Source organism: Protopterus annectens, chromosome 7.part0 (genome assembly GCF_019279795.1).
Source record: "Protopterus annectens isolate FY-2018-M chromosome 7.part0, PAN1.0, whole genome shotgun sequence".
Classification (NCBI taxonomy): Eukaryota; Metazoa; Chordata; order Ceratodontiformes; family Protopteridae; genus Protopterus; species Protopterus annectens.
The window spans coordinates 1,829,186,099-1,829,208,245 of NC_056739.1; positions in this window are offsets into that span (position 1 = coordinate 1,829,186,099).

Below are 22,147 nucleotides of genomic sequence, written 5' to 3' on the forward strand. Positions count from 1 at the left end.
CACAGCCACTCCCGTAGTGGCAGTACCAGCCCCAGCAATGCTGGGGCTGGCCTGTCAATTGACTGTCCTAGTAGACCACGTGCACATGGCTCTGGCCAGTCCCAGCAGGGACATGGGTCCACTCGACATACCTCTGCCTCTGATCCTAGTACCCAGTCAGGGTTGGTACCCGATACTGTCCGTAGCACCCCTGCCAGGCACAGGTACTGTGATTGTGGCCAGAGACCGTGATCTGTACAGCCTGGCAGGTACAGTCTGTGGCTGTCTCACAACCTCCCGTATATGGCAGCCACATGTTGGAGCTGTGTGCATGCAGACACACACACATTAACCAAACAACTAGGGCTCACACATACACACACACATTACATCAACATTGGCCCATGCTGTACTGTTGTCCCTCACACACACACACACACACACACACACACACACACACACACACACACACACACAGACATGTCGATTGGATGGGTCAATGTCAGGCTCTGGCAAACCAACAACACACCCTGTGCATATGATAACACCTGTGCCACCTCCTGTCATCTGTAACATTGATGCAGGAACAGGCTAACATGGTGCTGATGTACAAGGTGACATTATAGCAGTGTAGCAATATTAGCAAGTTGTCAACAGGAAAGTGTAATGATATCCTTGTAGGTATATGTGAGTAGGCATGATGCATCAAAGCTCTGATTGTCAATGTAGCATTGTTTACACCAGTGTTAGGTCTCAGTATGTATTGTCCACCCATGTGCCACTTGGCTGAAGTGTATAGTGTTGCCAGCATGTGTTAGTGAGTGGACAGTACATGTGTGATGTGTGCAGTACAGATTAGCAGGTGTACATCTGTGAACATGGTGGGTGCGCACTCTCTGCATGTACGTGCATAGTGGACACATGGGATGTGTGACATACCCTGTTTTACACATTGTTAACATCTCATAGTATCTCTCGATGGCCAGTATGCATTCTACTACAGATATGTACTAACATGGGTACACATGTGTGTATGACATGGGTTGACACTATGCTGTGGGTGATACTGTTTATATCTGTCAATGTTTTGCATTCTGGTAGTATACACAACCTCAACAGCATGACTATAACCAATCATTAGATGATGTCCTGACAACTGACACACAGTTGTAGGGAACTCAGTAACAGTGGCATCCTTCCGGTACTATACTATAACAGTAACCAGTGGTATTGACCGCCACCCATTCCTGGGACCACACCTGTTTGGCATATAGGCCTCTTAGGTACATGCAAACACACTAGGGATATGTCCGTCCACATCTGAAAATGCATGCATTGGCCTACAATGCATTCTCTGGATGGGAAAAATATCCTACACAAGGGTATCAAACAGACTGATACCTGTTGTCTGACACATGCTGTATTGCACTAAGCTGACTATGGCATAGTCATCCACATTTACTATATATACTATCCCGACAGTACCACATAGGTGGTAGCCCCCAACATGTATGTTGGGTACCAATGTGTACCTACAGCAACGTGTTATGTCATCTGTCCCTTGGTATCCACATATCCAGAGATATTGTGGAGTCCCTCGGTGTATCACATAAGACATTAGGGGCCTGAATGCATATCCACAAGGCTGTTGTACACTTATAATGACTGTCCATTATTGCCAGTCGTTGTTGTGTATGAACATGTCTGACATATACCCCAGGCATGTACCCTCACTCACACTACTCTATAGTAACTGTCATGGGTGTGTGTGGCACAGATGACCTTGGCCACAGATCACTACAGTGGTCAGCCTTGTCACATACATACATATGTGACCTACGATCTGAGAAGCAGCGGCACAATCTGTCAAAGGAAACAAATGTATTCATGTACTATGCAGGCTTCACACCTATGTACTAATTGAGGTCACATGTACATATATTTATTTGCCACACAGATACCTGATGTGTGCAATGCACATACTGTTTTAATCCTGATATGTCATACCATAGTAAAAGCAAAACCCACACTGCATTGACCAACAGTGTCACACACACACACACACACACACACACACACACACACTCAGTAATTGTATGTTTCAAACCCTTACCTAACTATTGCAAAAACCACCCAAGGAAGATAGAAATACGATCAGTATTACCACGAAAGAAAAACTCCACTGCACTTCTGGATTCTAATTTAATCCACTCGAAGATACAAAGCACAATAACTTCTTCTCCACAATAATTTTCTCTAGCGCCTCGGCAAAACTTGCCTTTACAGAGTAAAAATTCCACAACACTGAATACTCACTTTAAATACATTTCAAAAGACACACCTCTACTAACAATCAAGTAATTACTCTCAATTAATTACCAATTAAGAATTTAAGAAGACAAACTACACACAGTAAAAAATGTGTTTAAAAAACATCTATGCAAAAAGAAAAATATACATTTTTCCTGAACTTATTCCAAACTTTTCCAAGAACAGTCATGGTTCAGTCCATTTGGACTTAAAGTATTAAATTTTAGTATAAGACATAGTTCCTTTCTCCTTAATATTTGTTTTACTTGCTGTTCACTACAATATGCCTCATTATTAACTTTATCCAATACTGTTGCTTTTAAATTATCAGGTTTACTATTATGATACTTATAAAAATGTACTGCCAAAGGGCTACTTTCTTTCTGATTTTTAATATCTCTGACATGTTCTTTTAACCTACAACACAACGTTCTTTTAGTTTCTCCAATGTAAAATTTTCCACAGGGGCATTCTATACCATAAATAACCTGTTCTGATTTACAATTAAAAGTTCCTTTAGTTTCAAAAACAATTCCATTCAAAGTTTTAAACTGTGGAACTATATACTTACATATGGTACACTTTCCACATTTGCTAGTACCTTGATGTTTCACCTGTTTGTACATTAACATCCTTGGTGTTTTAAATCGACTATGTACTATAAAATCCTGAACATTCCTTCCTCTATTATAAGAGAAACTAAGCCCATTATTATTCAAAAAATCTAATTCCTTTTTAAGAACATTCCAGCTGAACATTACTCGTGTCTTGACTTGTTCAGACAGTACAGAGTATGTTGAAACAAAATAAACTGTATCTTTTACTTCTTTCTTATTATAGTTACTACCCCTACTACCATTTTTACAATTGTTTTTAATTTTTTTGAGACTATACTTTAATTCACTCTCAGAATATCCTCTATTCTTAAATTTATTATAACTTGATAGATATTCTTTCTCCCTAATATTAGGGTTACTACATAGTCGCTTTACTCTATTAAATTCAGTGTAAGGAATAGATTTAATTACATGTGGTGGATGGTAACTAGTGCCATACAACACCGAGCCTGAACCCTGGAACTTCCTATGTATTTGATATTCTATCAATAAATTATTATGTCCTTTTAAGGTAATATCCAAATATTGTACCAGACCCATTTGTAATCCATCAAATTTTATATTCATGTTATTATTCTCAATCTCCATCAAAAACTGATGAATACTGTCTTTTCCTCCCCTGCATACAAACAACAAATCATCGATATAACGGAAATATCCATAGACATATTTTTTATAGAAGGAATTGGTATATATATATTTATTCTCAAATATACCCATAAAAATATTGGCATAACTGGGAGCAAAGGCAGCCCCCATTGCTGTACCTTGCCTTTGTCTATAGATATCTCCTTTGAACTCAAATATATTATTATTTAAGCACATTTGTAGCAATTCTAACACATAATCAGCAACAGCTGTATCACCTATACATTGCTTAACAGCCAACAGCCCATCCTCATGTTTTATACTTGTATATAAGCTCACAACATCTATCACCACAAAATACATACTTTCTTCCCATCTTATAGTTTTTATACAATTAATTAAAGAAAATACATCCTTTACATATGATGGCAGTCTATATACATACGATACTAAATATGTATGTAAAAAAATAGACATTTTATGTAAGAAACTATCAGTAGCTGAAACTATGGGACGTCCCGGTGGGGGAAACTCATTTTTATGTAACTTTGGTAAACAGTAAAAACATGGCATTCTTGGTTTATTTATATTAAATTTTTCTTTTACATCTTTATAAGAAAAATGTCTTAATCTGTATCCTTTATCTATAATATACTCATATTTCCTTTGTGCATCCACATATTCAGATATTTTAATTTTTTCATATACTTCATTTTTCTTTAAATGTGCGTAACACATATCCAAGTATTGGATGACATTCAATATTACCAATTTTCCCCCTTTATCCGAGGGTTTAAATACAATGTTATCATTTTGCCCCAAGTTTATTAAACTATTCCATTCTTCTTTATGTAAATTATAATTAATTTGTGCTTGATACTGCTTAAAATAATAAAAATCTGCTTCTAAATTATGCAATAATGATTTATATAAATATTTGATATTGTCATTACGATATGGAGGTGTAAAAGAACTTTTTACCATAATTTTGCTAGTATCCAATTCATTACATTCTCTGTTGTCTAATTCAGAGTCACAAGAAAAAAACTCATCTTCTGTACTAGTTATATTAAAATCTATAAATTCATTTCCTTCACTTTCAACATTTACATCCTTGTTATTTTTAAAAAATCCATAAGATGTAACTTTCTAGCAAAATTATAAACATCAGCCTTTAACATATGAATTCTGGGTAAAACAGTTGGAATGAATTTTAGCCCTTTATTTAATACATTTCTATCATTCTCTGTTAGTTCAATTCCTGACAAATTAACTATATACTCACAGTTCAATGGACATTCCATCTCGTTGTTAAAATCAGTACCATTTACCCCTTTTGTGATACCGCTGATTCCCAAACCCTCCCCTCTGTTGTCCCTGTCCATTCCAACTCCGCTTGCGACTGGAACGATCATTTTGAAAACATTCCAATCCCTTGCTATTTCCTGGATTGGGGAGTGCTGGAAATAATTCGGCATCTGAGTCGTCTTCCGTGTGTGATAAACCACTTTCAGCTGAAGCTTGTCCTTTTCCTCCTACCACGCCATTATGCTCAGCTCGTTCAAATTGTACTCGCTTCCGGTTCACTTTGGTGTTGAATAGAACGCCTCTTGTTGTCGTAATCACGCAAGTCCCTATGTAACTTGTTTTTCTTCCGTTCTATTAAATCTGACTCATAGTCCAATAATTGTTGATTAGTTTGCACTAAAAACTGTTGTAGATCCTCACTTTTGATTTTGTTACAAATTTCTACACACAGATTCTTAATTTCTTCTCTTAACTTCTGTTTTTTTAGATTGTCTCTTTCTATTAATATACGGACCCAGTCTCTACTGCACCGATGTGCAGCTTGTATCCATCTGTCATGAAACTGCTTATCCTCGGCATTCATCAGATCAAACGGGGTCGACCAACAGTGTCACACACACACTCAGTAATTGTAGGTTTCAAACCCCTACCTAACTATGTTATGATGCTAGAGAAATACGCATTAACATGGCACGCTATATGCTTTATTGTGTGGTTTCTTTTCTCCTGCTATATTTGTAGGATGCTGACATCATCAGACTTTCCAAAGAGGAATGTACCACTTTTAATGTGTTTTCCCAGTCTCCAAAAAGGGCACTCCTCTCAAAAGAAATCACACACATACATACATACACCCCCCCCACACACAGTCAGCAATTGCAGGATTACAACCCCTACCTAACTATGGTATGATACTAGAGCGATACGCATAAACATGACGTGCTATATGCCTTATTGGGTGGCTTTTTTTCTCCTGCTATTTTTGTAGGATGCTGACATCATCAAAGAGGAATGTACCTGTTTTAATGTGTTTTCACAGTCTCCAAAAAGGGCACTCCTCTCAAAGGAAATCGCATACATACACACCCACCCCCCCACACAGTCAGCAATTGCAGGATTCAAACCCCTACTTAACTATGCTATGATACTAGAAAAATATGCATTAACACGACGCGCTACATGTCTTACTAGGTGGTTGTATTTCTCCTGCTATATTTGTAGGATGCTGACATCATCAGACTTTCCAAAGAGGAATGTACCTGTTTTAATGTGTTTTCCCAGTCTCCAAAAAGGGTACTCCTCTCAAAGGAAACCACATACATGCACCCCCCCCACACCTATGTACTAATTGAGGTCACATGTACATATATTTATTTGCCACACAGATACCTGATGTGTGCAATGCACATACTGTTTTAATCCTGATATGTCATACCATAGTAAAAGCAAAACCCACACTGCATTGACCAACAGTGTCACACACACACTCAGTAATTGTAGGTTTCAAACCCCTACCTAACTATGTTATAATGCTAGAGAAATACGCATTAACATGGCATGCTATATGCTTTATTGAGTGGTTTCTTTTCTCCTGCTATATTTGTAGGATGCTGACATCATCAGACTTTCCAAAGAGGAATGTACCTCTTTTAATGTGTTTTCCCAGTCTCCAAAAAGGGCACTCCTCTCAAAAGAAATCACACACATACATACATACACCCCCCCACACACAGTCAGCAATTGCAGGATTCCAACCCCTACCTAACTATGGTATGATACTAGAGCGATACGCATAAACATGACGTGCTATATGCCTTATTGGGTGGCTTTTTTTCTCCTGCTATTTTTGTAGGATGCTGACATCATCAGACTTTCCAAAGAGGAATGTACCTGTTTTAATGTGTTTTCCCAGTCTCCAAAAAGGCACTCCTCTCAAAGGAAATCACATACATACACACCCACCCCCACACACAGTGAGCGATTGCAGGATTCAAACCCCTACCTAACTATACTATGATACTAGAGAGATATGCATTAACACAACGTGCTACATGCCTTACTAGGTGGTTTCGTTTCTCCTGCTATGTTTGTAGGATGCTGACATCATCAGACTTTCCAAAGAGGAATGTACCTGTTTGAATGTGTTTTCCCAGTCTCCAAAAAGGGTACTCCTCTCAAAGGAAACCACATACATGCACCCCCCCCCCACACACACACAGTCAGCAATTGCAGGATTCAAACCCCTACCTAATGATACTATGACATTAAAGAGATACACATTAACACAACACACAATAGGCCTTACTGGGTGGGTTCTTTTCTCCTGCTATATCTGTAGGATGCTGACATCATAAGACTTTCCAAAGAGGAATGTACCTGTTTTAATGTGTTTTCCCAGTCTCCAAAAAGGGCACTCCTCTCAAAGGAAGTCACACACATACACAGTCAGCAATCGCAGGATTTAAATCCCTACCTAACTATGTTATGATACTAGAGAGATATGCATTAACACGATGCACTATATGCCTTACTGGGTGGTTTATTTTCTCCTGCTCTATTTGTAGGATGCTGACATCATCAGACTGGACATGGTCATGTGTGTACACTTTGTTTTATGCAATCCCAGGAATGAGCCACGTGGGTCGGCAGGTGTCAACAGCTTGAACAGGACCACATAATTCTTAGCTTGTGTGATCTATCTGTGGACAAATTGACATTCCTTCATATGTCAACACATATTTATGCACAGATTGTTGGTTTTGTAGATACGACATGTATCTGGGATGTTGATAAAGGGCTATTCAAAGTCTATGTGAGACATGTGTAACTCCGTTCAGTGATGTATGTCCTGGGTGCTGCCTTGCAAACAGTATAGCATGTTTGGGAACCATGATTTGCACATGACCATACCACAGTTGGTAGGGTTGTATGTTTGTCAGCTTCCAATAGCTCTGTTTATGACTTCAGCCATGATGGATTCCATGGACTTGCAGATCAGACTTCATAGGCTTACTGGACTATACTTCCCATGGTGTGTTGTGCACCAACACTTGTGGGGAGTGCCATATGTTGCTGTAACACATTCAATGGTTCCAGATCCTGTGGAGAGGGTGAGGCTCAACAGACTGTTCAGGTGCAGGGTTTGTTTGTTCTGTAGTTCATTCATGACACATATAGGGAAACAATGTAATCCAATTGCTGCCATGCTTTCGGCTTTGGGGGGAGCTGTTCACCCATTCTACATGTGATATCTCCTGGTATGATGATAGGGACTTTCGTCAGTGGGAGGTGGGGTATGTATATATGGGCCTGTCTGACAGGATGTTGGCATTGTCAGTCAGGTACAGTTGGCCCTGACTCAGGACATATATGAGTGTACATTGCTATTTATGACATAGCTGAAGGAGGTGTCATGATTCTGTCTGGACTCCTTCGCAGCTACTCTTTACAAAACACAGACAAACCTGAGCACTAATCCCTGTTATACTCTTTTACACACTTAACACCCTACTGATCCTTTGTGATCAGTCTACAGAGTATTTCATCATAATATCCTAGCATGTCCAGGGGTCGGTTTTGTGTGTACTCTCTAGTCCAGCTGGTGAATATTGTGATTTTGACACAATGTCACAACTGCCTCATGTACACAGACAGCCCTCTCCTCCTCCCAACAAACTCAGATATATGTGAGAGATGCAACTATATAGACATACAGGAGGCTGAGCTCTCTCGACCCATGAATGGCACAGTCTATCAGGTGGTGAAGGTAACCACACACACCACATATCAGTCTCACATAAACCTATAGCGACAGCAATCAAACCACATTATCACACATAAACATACTCGGAGGCTCTAAATAAACTATCTAAGCAGCAGATACCTCCAAAGCAGACACAAAAACAACTGCTACCCCACTACAATACCCACATATCACATAGTTCACAATGTCAGTGTGCCACACAGTCACTGCCCTTCGGGCTAAACAACGCACCTACTACACTTGTAATAGGTGACACTTATTGTTAGACACACTGACGTCCCACTCACCAGGCCAAACAAGGGGATGGTCACTTTGAGCTGTCTGTTGGGTGCCAGGATCCGCCACAATAACACATGCACTCAGGTCACTCCAAAGCAAGTACAGAAATGGCTCCATCATTGTCCATGCTGGTGCGTAAAACCTTAGACGTTTCTCCCTGGACCACATGACATGATACATAGAGGAACTCTCTGATCATGTAGCCCAGGCCAGTATGACCCTGACATTGTGTAGCATCTTACACTCACCAAGTATGATGTCACAGTATACAGACAAACTTATCATGTTTAACAGTTGGCTAACATATTGGTGTCATTCAAAGGGGATCCAGTGTCTGTCAGCCTAGGGTGACATGCTCGACATGCCACGTAGCTTCGCTATGGACAGCTTGCACCTGTCACCCTTGGACTTTCGAATACTGGCTAAGGCTCTTGCTACCACCATAGTGCCTTTTTTAAGCGGGGCTCAAAAGACAAACCCACCTCCATAGACATTACAGAGTAAATGAAACTAAGGTTAATGCTGCTCAACACCAGATGTGTTACCCTCAAATTGCACCCACTCAGGACTCTCCTCAGTATGGAGAATAGTGATATCTGTGCACTAACAGACACCTGGTTCAGGCTCACAAATGCACACCAGCACTACCAGGTTACATTTCATACCATGCTTTCTGACCACAGGACTTGTAACAGCCAACACAATTAGGGGGAGTATCCATATACATCACAGATACACACACCTCCGGGTTAGTAGCACTGCACGAAGCATCGCAGACCATACATATGCAACTACCATTGTGCAAAACTGTCTTTCAGTTTGTTGCCTGCTACAGACCACCCTCCCAAACTCAGGAACCACACTCAGCTTTCCTGGGAACACTGGAGAATATGAAGGTCTCCCCAAACACCATTATATTGGGTGACTTTAAATACCCAAACATTGACTGGGGATACTACTCAAGCCCCAACACCCTCGCCCAACAGTTGCTACTATTTGTAAACTCATATGCTATGGCACAACCAGTCACCACACCCACAAGAGGGGAATACATATTGGACCTGATCATCACCAGCATGGGGACTCTATGTTCCACACCAGCGATATACCCCTCATTGGTAAGGGCAGAACATACATTTATCTCACTGGGCATCCATATCCCGTTCCCACACCCATCCTGGGTAATCTTGGTGAACTTCTGAAAAGCAAACGTCTCACTTCTCCAAACCAAGGTGGTATCCTTCAGAGACCTTGGGACAGTGGTAAATATAGCTCAGACTGCTGAATCCTTTACATACACATTCTATGGACACCTAGTGGACTGCATGGATCGTGCTATCCCAAATAACAACAAGACTCACTCCTCCAATGGCAGGAGACTTGTCTGGTAGACCCCTGCCATTAATAAGCTATACAACAAAAGGAGGAAACTACTACATGATAGAGCACAATCCCAGACAGGGAAGGCATCTGTGATCTGTACTAGCAGACAGCTACGATCACTCATGAATTTATCTAAGGCCTGCTTCTAACGGACAATTGCACCAGACACGTAGGACAATCACAAGGCCTTCTTCAGTTATGTCAGGAACCTGGGTGGACACTCACTGATATGCTGTGAGTTACTGCATACTGACTAAACATACCCTGAACCCACTGACATTGCCAACATCCTGGCAAACAGGTTCAGTGCAGATGTCTCCCCCCCATCCCCCCTAAGGAGCAACTATCCATCCCAACAGAGTGTAACCTCCCTGACATCACAAATAAACAGGTGAGTGCTGCCCTCCCTAAAGCGGACAACACAGCATCAATGGGACCAGACGGTGTCCCAGCCTGCGTCTTACATGAGCTTTATGACAGACGTAAGCCTCACATTAAGTCACTGTTCAATATCAGAGTTACTACAGGATATGTACCCAAGGAATGGCGTACAGCGACAGTGGTCCCGCTCCACAGAGTTGCTGCCACAATGGACCACAGTCAATATCACCCTATAAGCCTAACTAGCCTGTTCTGCAAAGCTATGGAGCGTATTTTCATGGGACTCATACACATAGACATCGGGAGCCTACAGACACTGTGTCCTACACATTTCAGTGCTGTTGTGGGCAGATCATGCCTCTTTAACCTGCTCGTATTCTTTAAACAGTTACCAAGTCCATTGACGTAGAGATGGTTGTCCACACAGCCTACTTGGACCTTGCAAAACCTTTCAACACAATACCCCACTCGGCCATTATGCATAGGCTCACCAGCATCGATATCGACACATATTTCACACGATGGATTGCTACCTGGATCAGGGATAGCACCCACATGGTCAGTATTGCAGGTGCCATGTCTGACTATACACCAGTTACACATGGCATCCCACAAGGCTCAGTCCTGGGACCTCTCTTGTTCAGTATATATTTGTCTGACGTACAGGCTAACACAGGAGGAATATGGCTGACCATGTTCGCAGTTGACTGCAAACTGGGTGCCATAATCAACTCCCCAGCTGGCACATGCATACTCAATCAGGGTCTCACAGAGATGGATGACTGGTGCCTGAGCCATGGCCTACAGCTAAATGCCATTAGTTGCATAGTCATCCCCTTTTGGAATAACAACATGCCCACACATTACCACATAGGTAGTAATCCATTACATACGGTAGGAGTTGTTAGGGGTTTGGGGACACGACTTGTTTGTACTCTCACCTTTGACAATCACGTTACCAAAGTGGTTAGACAGACCTTCTATATAGCCCACCTTATCCCATATAGTTTCACATCTAGATCAAGTGAGGTCATTGTGCCCCTATACTCATCACGACAATGCTTGGTTACAATGCCACATTTGGGATGTACCTTACCCGACACCTGCAGCAACTGTAATGTCCACAAAAGGGACTCACACGGATGCCCTGCACAGTTTGTATACAGTAACTCCAGCTGTACTCAGTCGCTTACCGCCTACTCAGATGTGATGTGTGCCTGTTGTTTACGGAAATATCCAACCCAGATTTAATGGACATGCTCCACCTCAGGATATCCAACTCCCTTGGAGCTACACACTCCAGGGACATATACCTCAGCACAGATATTAATAGGACATGCTGGAGGGATAGATTCTTATCCCAGAGGCTCCACTCACTCCGGATTTTAATCCCGGTTTTGCATAGGCAGAGCCACCCACTGACCACCTACAGGAGACATCTTGACAAGTGGATGGGTGATCGTATGTTTACCCCTGGGATATCTTCTGGGTCACTGCTAGACAGAGGCACAATAGACTAAATATAAATGGGCTATCTTGTGTGACCTACTATTCACAGGCATAGTGAATCTGACAGGGTTGCAAAAGAAAACACACTCTGGCTAGGCTTGTACATGCCCTAGGGCAGATAGCCTAGTATCGACCTCTGAACCTATGATAATGTTCAGGATGCACAATGTTTATTGATGATACTGTTTGCAGGTTTTTATCGTCTTTGCTTTCCCACTTTCTATAAACAACTTAGGTATCTGCAGAACATATTTGATTATGACAGGGTTCCACTATATTATATATGTGTCTGTTGTCATATAACTGTGTGCACAGGGCAGATTGCTGGATAGTGAGAGGTTCCTGGGTTAACACATGCAATTGTCAGATATGTGTGGCCCACTGCTGTACTCAGACATGGCCTAAGTGTGTGAGCATGCCCAGTTCAGGCTTTCAGTGTTTTGTTGCCTGACATTTGTCTCATTTATTCGTGTGTGAGCATGCCCAGTGTGACTTTTCAGTATGTTGCTGTCTGAGGTCCACTATATTTGTTGATGTGTGTGAACATGACCAATATTAACATTTATACTGTGTGTGTTGAAAGTCAGGTTCTAGTCTTACTGCAGGACTCACCTTTGTGTCATAACTCGACAGGGATTATGCTGTGCCTGCAGGTATTTCCATGAGATACTTTGCATAGACTTATCAACATTTCTTCATACTGGCTGACCACTGTAATACTGTCATGGTTTAGTGGTTCAGTACTATGACTATAGTGCACAGTATCCTGGGTTTGAGGCCCATCACTGCTTTATATTTTCATACTGAGCAGACCAGACTGCTTAAGGGCCATTAGAGCAAATATGAGCATGTTGGCTTTTGTTCAGCTATGCCCTACTTAGACCAAGCTTGTCCGACATTGCTCAATATTAACCAACATTGCTGGACGTTGCCCAATATTACTCAACATTGACCACAGTTGTGCTAGTTGGTGTGTGTGATTTTGTTTACATATACTACATGGTGGCAAATGCTGTTTAGCACTGCTTTATATTGCTTAACACATGGCAATCATGCCTCAGGTGGTGCTGCAGGGCTGCCTATGTCGGATGCACATACTACACTCCCTATACATGTTTGAAAGCAGGTAGTGTCAACTTAGGCATCCCTTTTACTATATGTGCGAGTCAGAGAGAGGTATCATTTCCAGAGTTCCTACTGAGCCAGTGTATGTGCTATGCGTTGCCTCTTTGCCAAGGCCAAAGCATACTGGGCATGCCTCCTTCTGTCTACTGGGGCAGGCTCAGGTTGTTCCTCCTCCGAGTCATGCTCTGTCTGTGATGGCCTTGGCAATGGTGGGGGGCTGTTTGGCCCAGGCCTATGCTGGTCCTGCTGCAGCTGTTTTCGCAGGATCATATTATGTAGCATAGCACATACCATGACAATTTGGGTACATTTAGTTGGTGAGTACTGCAAGGCTCCACCAGATGTGTCCAGGCACCAAAACTGTGACTTTAGCAGCCCAAACACACGCTCAATTACATTTCGTGTTTGTGTGTGTGCCTCATTATGGCGTTCCTATTCAGGTGTGTGTGCGTTTCTGATGGGTGTCATCAGCCACGGCTCCAGTGCATAGCCAGCATCCCCCACTAGGTGACCATGTGGGATGTCCCCTTTGGCAAATGTCTGGTACAGCTGCATCAGATGCCAGATATGGGAATCATCGTAGCTTACAGGGTAGCCAGCTCACACATTCAGTATTATGCCCTGGGCATCACACACGACCTGGCAGTTGATGGAGGGGAAGCCCTTGCGGTTGAAGTAGACCCTACCCCACTCACCAGCTGGTGCTTTGATGCGTATGTGCGTGTAGTCTATTGCACCCACTACCTCAGGGTATTCCGCTATTTGCTGGAAGAGACACATATTGCTGGCCAATACCTCATGAGAATTGGGGAAATATACATGATCACTGACATGTGCTGACATGGCATCCAGGAACTGGTGCAGTACCCTGGATGCTGATGCCTGCGATATCACCATCATATCACCAGTTGGTCTCTGGAAGGTACCTGTTGCTAATATTCTTAGGCCAACACATACCTTGGATTCCACTGGGATGGGTTCCCCTCTGTTGGTTCTGTGTGTGAGGCGTGGCCTGCACAGCTCAAAAATTTGCTGCAAGAGTTCTCTGGCCACTCTATAGCGCTCCACTATCTCCAGCTCATGTAGCCCCTGGTTGGTTACCCTGGGCCTGTACACTCTTCTCCGTCTCCTCACTGCGTGTTATCCAGCAGCATTTGCATTGTCACCACCCTCAGCATGTTGCACATGTCGCCTTATAACAGCAATGGCAGCCCCTAACATTTCTTTGTCTCAGTAACGCTTTTTCAGTTTTCACTTCTATTAGCTTACTGCAGTGTTGCATTGTCTCTTGAGAGAAAAATAATGGACTGTTTTTAGCAGAGTTTTAAGTGCTGGGCTGGGCTGGGGTAGTGTACTGCCTGTGTAATTGCCTGATTCTGATTGTTTTCACCTGCTAGCTCTGCTAGTACTCCCTGGTAGCTTCCTACTATTTGTTGTGCTTCCTTTTTCCTTTCTGTTTCCCCGGGGGGGCAGCGCAAACACGCGCACAGCAGCTCACATGCATGCACACATGCTTACACAGACTAAAACTTGCTTATTCTTGTTAAATCCATGCGCACACCAGCGCAAACGCGCTTACAACTCTTTAAACAGCCTTATACATGCTTAAACATGCGCACTCATGCTTACACACATGCATACTGTCTTACTCGGGTTTACAGGTGCTCACACGCACGCATACACGCTCAGCAAGAAACTTTGGTGTTATCCATGGCATACACCTTCAATTTCTTGCCTTTACCTAGCCTACCTGTTGACACATCTCTTTCAATGATGTGTAAATGACAGCTGACACATGTCACTCTGCTCCAATGAGCTTCACTTCTTTCATACATACCCCCCTCGTGATGTCGCCTATCTTCTACTCTGTTACTCCCCTTATCCTACTCCTACACTCCACTGACTGTGCTCATTTGCTATGTAAACTTGCGATTCACTATCCTAACCCTCATTTACATAGGATTGCCTACTAATGCTTGGTTACATCTCTTAGACTGAGTTTCCCCCCTTAGCAACCTCTACTTGGTGGCCATGTTGTCTTCAGCCTGCTATTCACTTGCATTGTAAATTCATATTAGCATTAAAATCCACATTTGTGGATCTTCATTATTGATTTTCTGTTTTTTAGAGCACAGCACGTTTGTGCGGCGCGGCGCTGCGCTACGCTTAAACCCCGGAGATCGGGATGAAAAAAAAAAAGTTATTTTATTTTTATTTTGCATTACTTAATGTTGCCAATGGCCATATTTTTGGCGTGAGTAAGCACTCATGTAAATGCATCCTTTTTTTGGAGCTGTCATGGCTCCGTTTTGCTATTTGCAGAATCATACTCAGTTGTCAACTGAGTACATTTCTACAAATAACACTACTCCTACTCAGACAGGTTCGGGTTTCCTGGATCGCAAATTTACCTCATTTGCATAGCTTTCGCCTGCAATTGAGTTAATTTGCATATCCAAGCCCTGTCCGTGTAGGACTCGTTTTGAGAGCTCTGTTGCACGCCCCTACCGGCTGTTCCTGGATTGCTCGGCAGACATGTTGGCTGCATGGAGTCTTACTCTACTGTTAGACTCCGTGCAAGCCTTCGTGAATCTGGCCCAACAAGTTGGGGGGAGTGGTTGAATGAACTAGGTGAAGAAGAAACTGTAGAAGAAGAAAAATATGGTGGGTGAAAAATGAGAAGACACAGTGCATGCAGAAAGAGAGTTCAGAAGGGACTGATACTAATATTTTTTTTTGAATTTTTACTTAGTGAGAAATCTGAATCTGAGACTCAAAGATTATTTGCACATACCCAGGAAAAAGTATTCAATTGGGGAAACAGTAAAAATAAGAAAATGAAAATTTAAAAATATTTCCCTAACTTAAAAAGAAGGAAAGGCAACCATTTTAAAGCATGTTCAGTAGATGTGAACATGCTGTTGGTGAAGCACCCACCAAGAGGAGAAAACGCTGAGAGAAGAAAGGAGCCACTTTTGAGTATTTTTCCTCTGTTTATTTGTTAAGTTTTTCTGCATAGCCGCCTATTTTGAGCCTTTTCTGGCTTGTTAAATTTGATTTCTGCATTAGTAATTGTATTTAGAGCACAACCTACAGCGGTTTACTGAATTTCCTGTTTGCACTTATTTTTAAAATAGTTTTTTTCTCAAAACTTGCATTTTATCTGTCTTTGGCCTAGCACTCTTATGTGGGGTCATTTACTGCACTGTTATAACTTGTTGATACTTGTTAACCTCTGCTATCTCTGAAAAAACAAAAAAAAATCTTGCTTGTTTCCCACTTTTCTGAGATTTAAAAAAGTTCAGTTACAGGCTTGCTGTTCTTGAACTGTTTGTAAGTTTCTGTGAGGCCATTTTTTGCTTGGGCTAAAGGAAAGTCTCTCTGTTGATCAGTGGCAGTGAAAAACATTGAGCAGCCTGCCTGCCCCTGTGGGAGTGGTTACTGACTTGAAACTGTAGTTTTATTGGCCATTTTGGGTCAATTCCAAAACTCCTTCATCTTCCTCTCTTAAAACCTGGTTGCCTCATGGTTTTGGCATCTTTTCAGGCTTGTTGGCTGTTGGTGAAGCACCCACCAAGAGGAGAAAATTCTGAGAGAAGAAAGGAGCCACTTTTGAGACTTTAAGTATTTTTCCTCTGCTTATTTGCTAAGTTTTTCTGCATAGCCACCTATTTTGAGCATTTTCTGGCTTGTTAAATTTGATTTCTGCATTAGTAACTGTATTTAGAGCACAACCTAGAGCTGTTTACTGAATTTCCTGTTTACACTTATTTTTAAAATCGTTTTTTTCTCAAAATTTGCATTTTATCTGTCTTTGGCCTAGCACTCTTGTGTAGGGTCATTTACTGCACTGTTATAACTTGTTGATACTTGTTAACCTCTGCTATCTCTGAAAAAAAAAAAAAAAATCTTGCTTTTTTCCCACTTTTCTGAGATTTAAAAAAGTTCAGTTACAGGCTTGCTGTTCTTGAACTGTTTGTAAGTTTCTGTGAGGCCATTTTTTGCTTGGGCTAAAGGAAAGTCTCTCTGTTGATCAGTGGCAGTGAAAAACATTGAGCAGCCTGCCTGCCCCTGTGGGAGTGGTTACTGACTTGAAACTGTAGTTTTATTGGCCATTTTGAGTCAATTCCAAAACTCCTTCATCTTCCTCTCTTAAAACCTGGTTGCCTTGTGGTTTTGACATCTTTTCAGGCTTGTTGGCTGTTGGTGAAGCACCCACCAAGAGGAGAAAATGCTGAGAGAAGAAAAGAGCCACTTTTGAGACTTTAAGTATTTTTCCTCTGTTTATTTGCTAAGTTTTTCTGCATAGCCGCCTATTTTGAACATTTTCTGGCTTGTTAAATTTGATTTCTGCATTAGTAACTGTATTTAGAGCACAACCTAGAGCTGTTTACTGAATTTCCTGTTTGCACTTATTTTTAAAATCATTTTTTTCTCAAAACTTGCATTTTATCTGTCTTTGGCCTAGCACTCTTGTGTGGGGTCATTTACTGCACTGTTATAACTTGTTGATACTTGTTAACCTCTGCTATCTCTGAAAAAACAAAAAAAAAAAATCTTGCTTTTTCCCACTTTTCTGAGATTTAAAAAAGTTCAGTTACAGGCTTGCTGTTCTTGAACTGTTTGTAAGTTTCTGTGAGGCCATTTTTTGCTTGGGCTAAAGGAAGGTCTCTCTGTTAATCAGTGGCAGTGAAAAACATTGAGCAGCCTGCCTGCCCCTGTTGGAGTGGTTACTGACTTGAAACTGTAGTTTTATTGGCCATTTTGGGTCAATTCCAAAACTCCTTCATCTTCCTCTCTTAAAACCCTCTTTTGCTTGGTTTTGCGCGTTTTTGAGCATAGCGCAACAACGGGCAGCGCCACCTAATTGGGTTTAAACTATTCCTGGCTCCACAAAGTCTGCTCTTCACTTTTTCCCTTAGAACTGCTCTATCTCTCAATTTAAACACCATATTCTCATTCTAAGGCCCTTCACTGGTCCAATTAAGTAATCCTACAAGTTAGCACTATTAAACCATAAGCACTACTTACTCTTATACTCTCTATGATTACCCTGTCCTCTATTGGTCCGTCTTAAATTCAGTTTTCCTGTTACTCTAGCATGTCCAAAGGTCAGTCAATGGTTTCCTCTCCAGTCCAGCTGGTGAATCTGGGAATTTTGAGGCAATGTTACAACTGTCTCATGTACACGGACAACCCTCTCCTCCTCCAAACAGGTTCAAATATATGTGAGAGGTGCAACTATTTAGCCAAACTGGAGGCTGAACTCTCTCATCTCAAAACTGGTGTAACCAGTCAGGAGGAGAAGGTAACCTCACACAACACAATTCCAGTATCACATAGTCATACCACATCAGCGAACCAAACACATAAATACACAAAAACATACTCGGAGGCTCTAAATAAAAATCTACCTAAGCAACAGAAACCTCCAAAGCAGACATCCAAACAAACGCTACCTCAAAACAAAACACACACAACACATAACCCACAAAGTCAGTGTGCCAAGCAGCCACAGCCCTTAAGGCTGAATAACACACCTGGTACTCTTGTTATAGGTGACTCTATTGTCAGACACACTGACGTCCCGCTCACCAGGCTGAATAAAGAGAAGGTCACGGTGAACTGCCTGTCGGGTGCTAGGATCCAACCCATAACGCAAGCACTCAGGTCACTCCAAAGCAAATACAAATATGATTCAGTCATTGTACATGCTGGTGTGAATGACCTGAGACGTACCTCCCTGGACTACATGAAAAGAGACATAGAGGAGCTCTCTGATCATGTAGCCCAGGCTGGTATGACCCTGACCTTGAGCAGCATCTTACCCTCACCTAGAATAATGCCACAGTACAAAGACAAAATGATTGATTTTAACAATTGGCTAAAATGTTGGTGTTATTCAAAGGGGATCCAGTGTCTGTCAGCCTGGGATGACATGCTCGACAAGCCACGTTGCTTCACTAGGGACGGATTGCACCTGTCACCACTGGGCTTTCAGATATTGGCAAAGGCTCTTGCCACCCACATAGTGCCTTTTTTAGGCAAGGCTCAAAAGTCAAACCCACCCCCATAGACAGCACAAGGAACAAGAAACTAAGGGTAATGCTGCTAAATGCCAGAAGTCTTAACCTCAAGATGCATGAACTCGAAGCTCTCTTCAGTATGGAGAACATCGATATCTGTGCAGTGACAGAAACCTGGTTCAAGGCTCCAGAGAGCACCCCAGCACTACCAGGCTATACCTCGTATCATGCTTTTCGGCCCCAAAACCCGGACCGAACCACAAAAGGAGGGGGAGTTTCCATATTTATCAAGGATATCCACACCTCCAGGTTAGTGGCATTGCATGAAGTATTGGAGACCATCCATGTGCAACTAACAGTGGGCAAGACTGCTTTTCAGTTTATAGCATCCTACAGACCACCCTCTCAAAGTCAGGAATCCCATTCGGCTTTCCTGAAAACATTGGAGAACATGAAGATCTCTCCGAACACCATTATATTGGGTGACTTCAACTACCCAAACATTGACTGGGAGCACTACTCAAGCCCCAGCACCTTAGCCCAAAGATTCCTGGAAATTATAAACTCAAATGCTATGGAACAACTAGTCACCACTCCCACAAGAAGGGACAACATACTAGACCTGATCATTACCAACATGGGGACTCTGTGCTCCACACCAGAAGTATATCCCTCATTGGTAAGATCAGACCATAAATTAATTTCACTGGATGTCCATATCCCGACCCCACCCCAGCCCAGAAAACCACAGTGAAAAACTTCTCAAAAGCGAACTTCTCACTTCTCAAAACCGAAGTGGAATCCTTCAAGGCCCCAGGGCCAGTGGAAACTACAGCCCAAACTGCAGAATCCTATATAAATGCATTCTACGGACATCTCCAGGAATGCATGGATCATGCTATCCCAAACAAAACCAAGACCCAATCATCCAAAGGCAGGCGTCCAGTCTAGTGGATCCCTGCCATAAATAAACTGTACAACAGAAGGAGGAAGCTACTACATGATAGAGCAAAATCCCTAATAGGGAAGGCATCTCTGATCAGTACTAGCAAAAAATTACGATCCCTCATAAAATCCTCCAAGGCCAGCTTCGAGAGAAAAATTGCACAGGACACCAAAGACAATCATAAGGCTTTTTTCAGTTATGTTAGAAACCTGGGATGCAACTCCCAGACTTGTTCTGAGTTGATTCTAAATGACAAAAAATACACTGAACCCACAGACATCGCCAATATCCTGGCAGACAGGTTCAGTGCAAACTTCTCCCCCTCCCCCAAAAGAGCAAGTATCTATCCTGGCAGAGGGCTGCCTCCCAAACATCTCAGATGCTCAGGTGAAGGCTGCCCTCCCCAAAGCAAAAAACACTGCTTCCATGGGACTAGATGGCGTCCCAGGTTGCGTCCTACATGAACTACAAGAGGAACTAATCCCTTAAATAAAACAGCTATACAATCTCAGCCTCACTACAGGATATGTGCCCACAGAATGGCGTACAGCAACAGTGGTCCCACTCCACAAAGGTGGAGCCTCTACGGACCCTGGAAACTATCGCCCCATAAACCTGACTAGCTTAGTCTGCAAGGCTATGGAGAGGATCATCATGGAGCTCATAAACAAGGACATTGGGGACCTACAGACACTAGATCCTACCCAGTTCAGCTTTGTCAAGGGCAGATCCTGCCTTTTGAACCTGGTTGACTTCTTTGAAACAGTCACCAAAGCCATAGATGAAGGGAAGGTAGTCCACACAGCCTATCTGGACCTTGCAAAGGCATTTGATGCAATACCCCACTCGGGCATCATAGATAAGCTATCCAGCTTAAATATAAACCCCTATGTCACAAGATGGGTCGCAAACTGGCTCAAAGACAGAACCCACAGAGTGAGAGTTGCTGGAGCCATGTCAGACTCGAAACCGGTCACAAGTGGCGTCCCACAGGGTTCTGTCCTGGGACCACTCTTGTTCAGTATATAATTTTCCGAGGTACAGGCAAATGTGGGAGGACTATGGCTCACCAAGTTTGCAGACGACTGCAAACTGGGCGCCATAATCAACTCTCCAGCTGACACAAACATCCTTCAAAAAGGTCTCACAGAGACAGATAACTGGTACCAGTGCCATGGTTTAAAGCTAAATGACAAAAAATGTATAGTCATACCCTTTGGCAAAAACAATGTGCCCACAAATTACCACATAGGCAGAAACCCATTAAGTACAGAGAAAGTTATTAGGGACCTGGGGACCCAAGTTGATAGCAATCTCTCCTTTGAAAACCACATTGCCAAAGTGGTTAGAAAGACCTTCTACAAAGCCCACCTCATCACGAAGGGTTTCACATCTAGATCAAGAGAGATAATCGTGCCCCTTTATTCATCCCTCATCAGGCCCATCATAGAATACAATGCCCCTTTTGGGATGTATCTTACCCGACACCTGCAGCAATTAGAAAGACCCCAAAAGTATCTCACCAAGAGGATCAAGGGTCGCAAACAGATGCCATATGCTGCTCAGTTAAAAAAACTCCAGCTCTACTCAGTTGCATACCGCCTACTTCGAGGCGATCTATGCCTGACATACAAAGCTATGTCAAATCCAGAATTAATGGACATGCTCCACCTCAGTAAATCTAAATCCCTTGGAGCCACACGCTCGAGGGACTTGAACCTCAGCACAGAAATAAATAGAACTTGCTGGAGGGACAGGTTCATTACCCAGAGGCTCCCTTCGCTCTGGAATAGAATTCCAGTTCATGTGAGGCAGAGCGCCTCACTGAATCTCTTCAAGAAGAATCTCGATAAGTGGATGGGGGATCATAGGTTTGTCCCAGGGATTACTCCCGTGTCACTATTAGACAGAGGCACAGTAAACTAAACCTTAA